Source organism: Miscanthus floridulus, chromosome 8 (assembly GCF_019320115.1).
Source record: "Miscanthus floridulus cultivar M001 chromosome 8, ASM1932011v1, whole genome shotgun sequence".
Classification (NCBI taxonomy): Eukaryota; Viridiplantae; Streptophyta; class Magnoliopsida; order Poales; family Poaceae; genus Miscanthus; species Miscanthus floridulus.
In genome coordinates, this window is record NC_089587.1 from 56820863 (window position 1) to 56829126 (window position 8264).

General features: G+C 38.7%; 1 non-coding gene across 1 annotated transcript; it reads right to left on the minus strand.

Moving 5' to 3' along the window:
• Nucleotides 1–7400: 7400 nt before the first annotated feature.
• LOC136478609 (small nucleolar RNA R71) lies at nucleotides 7401–7509 on the minus strand. The gene has a single exon (XR_010764332.1). It is a non-coding gene; the product is annotated as a small nucleolar RNA R71 (small nucleolar RNA).
• Nucleotides 7510–8264: the final 755 nt, after the last annotated feature.

Genomic DNA, 8264 nt, shown 5'->3' on the forward strand with positions numbered 1-8264 from the left:
GTAGGCGATTATTATGGCGCTGAAGTTTTATATTATTTTTTCGAGCATCTTACTCTCCTCAAATGAAAAAATTAAAACTATAAAGTATAGATCTCATGAGGTTTACAATTTACATATAAAAATTATCTTCATCCGACATCGTATTGAAGGGTTTTCTATTTTTTGAAATTTGAGTCTCATCACGCGACAAAATAATACTGTGGCGTGATGAGACTTAAATTTCAAAAAATAGAAAACCCTTTAATATGATGTTGGATGAAGATAATTTTTATATGTAAATTGTAGACCTCGATGAGATCTAGAACTTCATAGTTTTAATTTTTTTCATTTGAGGACAGTAAGATGCTCGAAAAAATAATATAAAATTTTAGCACCATAATAATCGCCTAATAGCGCTTGCCGCATTAAAGCACTAATATGTTATTTGTATGGAGTTAAATGAAAATGCTTTTTATACCAAAGTTGTAGCTCTCAATAAGATCTACAACTTTGTAGTTTTGAGTTTTTTCATTTAAGGACGTTAAGATGCTAAAAAAATAATATAAAATTTCGACGTCTCCCGAAAATATCAAAAGTTACTGTTCATATACCAAAACTAGCCCAGGGTTGAAAATTGAACGATTTCAAGAGTTGGAGGGCTAAAGTTATCCGGTTTTGGAGTTTGAGGTTGAAATCCGGACTTTGGCGAGAGTTCAATGTTGTAAATTGGACTTTACCCTTACTTTTATATGCTTGCTACAATTGTTATGATAACATTGGTGTCCTTCTCATTCATGTTCTTAGTTATCATGTTTATTGTCTATTTTGATTATATACTTAGTATAGATAGATTATAGTTATATTTATGCATAAGTTTGTATAGCGCCCACTCTAAAGTACACGGGGTGAGTGGTCAAAATTGTGTAAGCGTGGTGCTTATACGTTGTTTACCTATGGATACACCCTATATTCTAGGTCATGTGGTAGATCGTGGATGTGACACTCCTATTGAGTCATTTGTAGTCCACTCCCCAAATATAGGTTGTAACACACCAGTGTTAAGCATTGCATTTGGCACTTGCATTTCATGAGCACAAGCATCATCCAAGCATTCATGAACATGAGTATATGAAATTTCATCTCGTTCTTATACCTTATCACATGAAATATTGATTTTATATATATGCTTATGCTTGTAATCATGTATGACCATTGTATGAAATGGTTGTGAGGTCATGAAAACACCTTAGACACACCAAGAATGATAATTGGAACAATGCTTATATTCATGACATATACCAAATTTGCTTCTAAGTGTTGCTTTCATTTGGAATGCCAATTTCAAGATACAAGTTTGATCAAAGTTAAACAGTAGCTTAGATTGTTTGCATGGCTGTGTGACCTAAATAAAAGTTGTAGTTCACATAATGGGTAAAAAACTTTATTTAAGGGTCTCTTGAGCTAATTCAGGGTCTAACATGGTCAAATGGAGCTCACATGTATCAACAAAATACTGTTTGGTGACTTAAGAATTTTTCTAAGTGTTGAAGTTGTTTTCAGTTTCAAAGTACCTTGCTTTGGAGCACTGTAGTTTGAAAATCATGTGGATTTAGATAAAACTCCTTTAATCAATCTTGTAGTACTCGTGTAGCTCTACACTTGTATTAATGAAGTTTTCACTGATTCACCATGGTTTGGGAGATTGGAAGGTCAAAAAATCAAGTTTTAGTCGACTGAATGGAGCTTGCTGGTTTAAAATCTCAGCCGACGTCGTGGCCGACCACACCAGGAGCCACATGTCGTGTGTCGTCGCTCGCCTAACCGCGCATCCATGTGCTAAACAGAAGAAGAGGTCGGGCGCTCACTATCCACTCTCACTCATGTGCCCTCCCTTCTCGCTCGCTCTCACTTGCCTCTGCTTCACCTCTCTCTCGCCCTCATTGCGTCCGAGCAAACCGTAGCACCACGCCATCGCCACCGCACCTCCACCAAGCTCCCTCACTGCCTCCACCGCGCCATTGTCTGATTGCTCGCGCGCACCGCTCGGCCATCACCTACTCCACCTCGCTGACCACCCATTGCCTTAACCCAAGCCAAGGTAAATGCCTAAGGGCGAGTTCACCATAGTCGTGCCCTCGCTGGAGCACCGCCGAACTTGTGCTCGCCGTGGCCGTGCTCCACTGAGCCATCTCGCTCACGCCTTTCTCTCGTTAAGGTTAGCATAGGGTCACATCTAGCTCACTCCACTAGCAGTCAAGCCAATGCTGGTGTGTTGGTGCCGTAATGTGGCTGCTCACCACCGCATTCTCACTGCCACCATGCCATGCACACGGCCAAGCTTCACCACCGCTCCACCGTCACCCTCACCTAACCCTAGGTCTTTCACTAGGTAGCCCTAAAGCCACAGCAGTGCTCGCCTTGGCTTGCCATCGCCGGAGACGATGAGCCCACCAAAACGCAGCGCCACCACCCACCATGGCCACCATCGAGCTAGCTCTAGTGAGTCTCTAAGCCAACTTAGGGTATTGGTCAATGTGGATTGAGTTGGGGAACATGTCGGTGGTGACGCTACCGCTGGTGACCTCGCAGTCGATGAGCTTTTCGCTAGTTAACCACCGCCTCTGCCTCTGACTCGCTGACGCGTGGGGCCGGGTTGACCTGTGGGCCCCATTGTTAGCCACTGTGGGTGTATAGACCGTGTGCACCTAGCTGTAGCGCCCGAGTAAATTTGATTTTCTTTATTTATTTCATAGATTTTGTTGTAAACTTGTAAAAATTATATCTAGAGCTAGGAGTATCCAAATGGGGTGAACCAAATTTTGTTGGATTCATATTGAAGTGTACTATTTGATAAAAAATGAAATATATTGTTTAGGGTATTTTTATAGGAGAATCAAATTGAGCAAGATAAGTGCTTTTAAAATAGTTTATATCTTGTAAATTGCATAACATGAGTTAGGAAGGTGATAAAATTGTGGTTCCAATTTTTCTGGTCTTATGTTGACTCGATCTAGCTAGAAAAAATGTTTAACCTATAGTAAGCATACTTGAAATATGGTCTTCCTATTTAATCTTAATTAATTTCTAGTTTCTTGTGAAATTAATTAGAGTAAAAATACATAACATATGATCATATAAATTTTTACACAATATTCTCATGCTTGGAGAAAAGTAAGAAAAATATTAAATCTATTACTTGACACTTTTTGCTATGCTAAACTATTTTTGCTAAAATAAGCATATGTAACTTGTCATTTTTGTAGAGGTAGATATACTTATCCAAATGGCAGTAAATTTGTACAGTAGACTATTAGGGTCATGTGTAGCCTACTATAATTTTCTTAGAATTTATTGAGCACTGGAAATATTTACTCTGTAAATCACCTTATTATCTAAGGAAATGAATAAATGAATATAAATAAATTAGTTATGCTTAGCCATGATGTTTTTGTGGTGTGTGTGATGCATATAATCTGTTGATACTATTAGTGAGGCTTAGAAGTATTTGTTTATAGACAGCTAGTTAATTATTGCCTTATAATTCAACTAAATGGCTACATGTATAGTTTCTATTGTGGTAATGATTTCATGATAATAATGATCTTTTATGTAAAACTTGTTAATAACAAAGATGTATATAACTCACTTATCTACCTGGTATTAAATTTTCATAGTCATATGTCTTATGGTTTAAGAATTATGGCTATTATAAGTTGGCTATCTGAAATGCCTGCTCTCTGGATAGATCTGAAAGATTAAATTGTTTGACCTAGATAACTGCTGAATCACATTAATATGATTAAAAGAAAGTTGTAGGAAATTTCATAATATTTCCAAAATGTCCATAACCATATTATTCTGATGTGTATAACTCTAGTTATGGTCAAAACAAGTGGTTGCTATCTTGTAGTCCAGAAAATGATTTACAAAAGTGTTTGTTTAAGTTACTAGAGAAGAGATATGCACCTACTCAGTAAAAGAAAATGTAACTTGTTATCACCATAATGCAATGCTGCTGAGAACACTTATGAGGATGTATTCATCACATTATATCATATTATACATGTCATTATATATGTATTCATGATATCTTATTTCATGCTCATGCATATAGGATCGTCCGAGGGGATCACTCTATTGGAATTCAATAAAGAAGAAGAGGAACAACAGGAGGCACCTTAGGCCATAGCTCCAGAAGGAGGGGAGCAAACTCTTGAAGACTTACCCGAGTGCCTAGACCACAGGCCAACTTCTTTTATCAAAGGCAAGTCCCAGGGCATTTTAAGCCTCCCATGCTTTGCAACATATCACTTGAGTCTTTTATGTTTTATGCATTAGGTTATAAGAGTTGATTGAAAACACTTGATGCATAGAACTACCTTATCCAAATACATATACCTTTAACCCTATGTAGGTCTAGGATCGAATATATGTTTAGCCATGCTTAGACCGGTAGAAGTCAGATGATTTCCTGTCACCTGCGAGATATAGGTGGATACCAGAGCACGGTTGGCTATATTTGCTATCGTGGAAAAGAACCATGAGATAATATAACTAGAGGCCAAGTAGAGTCTATGTGTAGGTTGACTCATATGATTCCGTCTATGCTGATTAAGGAACGTATCGTTGTTGGCGCTTCTATCTCGATTAAACGCATGCCTCTCACTTAGCTAGCCAGATAACTCATTTCGACTGCAAAGTCGAGTAGCTCAACTCGGGCTAGGCTCCGTTCTATAAAAGTGTGCACTCTGGATGCTAGTAAGGATGTGTGGGAGCCAGATGTGAGCCCAAGGGCATGCCGGGCCTAAACATCCTAGCAGCTGGTCATCCCTGATTGTGCGGCGCTGGTCGAACCCGTGAAATGTGGACCTGAGTTATACCAAAGGTGACCTAAGGTGATCATTGATCTAGTCTGCCTAGGATTGTGTTAGGAATAAATTTCCAACTAGTTGAAATCGATTCGAATCGCCATCTCTCCCGGATAGTGAGAAACTTGGCTAGTCCCAACATCGTAGTTACTGTGTTATGGAATATGATGATTCGGATGAACATAGAATTATTATACTGGCTATGGTTACTATTGTATGCTACTAAATGATATACCACATGTTTGGCATATGTTAGTTGCTAATCTAGAGATGAATAGCTATAATTAACTTGATGACCAAATTATAACTGTATACTTGAATTGGTAAGCTTTTTATGCAAAATGTTGTCAAGCTAGCTCCACTTATACTGCCTTGCATAATCCTTGAAGTCACTTTATTTTTGGTTTATGACGGGTAAGTCTAGCTGAGTACCTTTTTGTACTCAGAGTTTATTTCCCATTATTGCAGATAGTATGATGTATCATGGCTACTGTAAGAACTACTTCTGTTCCACCGTGGATGAGGAGTAGGGCCCTAGGCAAATCATCTTTTATCAATCCCTCTCTTATGCTTTTGTGGGATTGTGGTCCTAAGCTAGCATAGTATTTGAATAATGATGTGAGATGTTGGTTTCAAACTTTATTTGCTTCCGCTACTACTTATTTGAACATGGTTTGTAATAACTTTTAATCATACTCTGATGTATGGGATTGTATTTGTGAACTTTATGTAATGTGTAACATGTATGTTGAATCATGTACGATCTTGGTTGTATGTGGGCGGTTAATCGAGACCCTTCGTAGTACTCAATGGACTATCGGGTTTATATGTGTTCAAGTTTGATAGTGGGACCGCTTACGGGCTACCATTGTACTTGTGCTCTTATAAATTGGTGTAAACTCTATCATATTCTAGGGCATAGCTAGTTAGGCTAGGTCGAGAGGGAGGCAAGTAGGTCTCGCTTGGATTCTCGATCTTGTCAAGAGCGTGGTTCGGTATAATCTTTGTACTCTCTCTCTTTTGTATCTCTATTACTTTTATATCCTTGCTATAATTGTTATGACAACATTGGTGTTCATCTCATTCATTTTCTTAGTTATCATGTTCATTGTCTACTTTTATTATATACTTAGTAAAGCTAGATTATCGTTATATTTATGAATAAGTTCATATAGCGCTCACTCTAAAGTACACGGGGTGAGTGGTCGACATTGTGTAAGCGTGGTGCTTATACGTTGTTTACCTACGGATACACCCTATATGTCGGGTCATGTGAAAGATCGCAGATGTGACACTCCCGTTGAGTCCTTTGTAGTCCACTCCCTGAATATAGGTGCAAGTAGGGTCCGGTTACGAAGGAAGACAAGCTCTGTTCTTAATCTTCCTTAGTAATGTCCCTTATGTGTAGATATGAAGTTGATTTTAGCCATGATTACTAGGTGTAATTGCACTAATCATTGTATGCTTTGACTTGTAATTAAGAATGACTTAGGAATTATCCCTCTAATATTCTTCTTAGCCATGCTAATGCCATAGAAAGGAGTACTCTGAGTGATTTATCATTGATCAGTACTTATCATATACATATTCTATCCTATGACTTACCTCTATTGTGAGTAGAAATTGGTTATGGTTTACTTCTCCATCAATAGTATAAGTCATCGATACATGTTCATGCCAGACCTTCCCTATGGTAAAAATAAAAATAACAATACCAGGAATACTCCCGGGTGAAGTGCTACAATGGTATATTATATGTGCGCTTGCAGATCCTTTTCTTTCATATATTTATTCTTTCAAGTCACAAGTAATTACCAACCAGCATTTCTGGCATCGTTGCTAGAGATTAAATTCACAACCTTTTTCATAGTAGCGACATTAATAAATGTCAACAAGCATTTCTAGCACCATTGCGAGGGAAGGTAGCTAGGCAAAGGAAGTATTGATAAACTTATACTTATTGATGTGATCGAGATAACCATTGATCTCTGCTCAACCAGGCTTATCCTTGTTTTGTCTACTTGTGTATCTTATGCATGGTAATGTATGACCGGTTTTGACCTTTTGACAAACTACATTGAAGATCCAGAAGCATTAATTAGGAGAACTAGAGCCAAACTCAAGAAGGTCTTAGCTTTAGAATCATAAGACAACCAGACAGAGTGAAGCTTAACACCAGAATTTGAAGCCATGGCCAATAAGACTCTCCATGAGTTCTCTGCTCCAACTACAGCCAACATTCATACTGGACCAACAATCAATGTTGGAGACAATGGATTCGAGCTCAAGCCAACTCTCATCAATATGGCGCAAGCAAGCCAGTTTTATAGGAAGGCACATGAAGATGCGAGTGCACATCTCCAACACTTCCTAGAGATTTGTAGCACTTTCACCATCAAAGGAGTGACCCAAGATGCCATACTACTTTGCCTCTCCTGATTCTCACTTCTAGGGAAGGCGAAGCAATGGTTCTACACCAACAAAGATAGAAACACTACATGGGATAACTGCTCCACTGCCTTCCTAGACAAGTTCTTTCCTACAGAAAGACCAATGCTCTACATGGAAGAATTTCAAGCTTTCAGCAAGAACATGATGAATCTGTCCCTAAGGCATGGGAACGTTTTCAAGACTACAATGTAGAATGTCCTCATCATGGGATGGAGAAGTGGCTACTCATGTAGACTTTCTATCATGGGTTGACCAATAGTGCCCGTGAGACTATGGATGTTGCTGCTAGAGGTGCTTTCCTATCACTCATAATCCCAATTGCAATAGCTCTTGTAGAGAAGATGGCCTCCAATCAAGGTTGGAATGAAGAACGTCTTCAGACCCGCAAGAGAGGTGGGTGTATGCATCAACTCAAGGAGGTAGACATGTTGTTTGCCAAGATGGACCTACTGATGAAGAAGCTTGAAGATCGAGCCAATGAGAAGCAAGTCATGCACATTCATGATTCTCGCATGACATGTGAAGTGTGTGGCAACATTGGGCATTCAGGGAACAACTATCTTGAAACCCATGAGAATGTGAACTTCATCAATAACAACTACTTTCATCCTTAACAGAATCAAGGATGGAACCAACAATAGAGGCTGAACTACCAAGGGAATTACCAAGGTAACCCTCAAGGTAACAATTATAATAATTTCAATCAACCACCCTTGAGAGAATTAAGTGCTGGCTAATCAATAGAATGGATAGCTTTGCTTCTGCCATTAAGAACCAGCATAGCTTTAATAAAATGATAGAATCATAAATAGCTCAGTTGGCGGCTGTTGTTCCTCTATTCGACAAAGGTAAGATTCTGGGATAGCTGGAAGATCTAGAAACTGTAAATCTTGTCGATATTCACAATATAGCTTACCGCTACATGGAGCCATCAACGGGAAGGTAGATTGATTATTCCCTACCTGA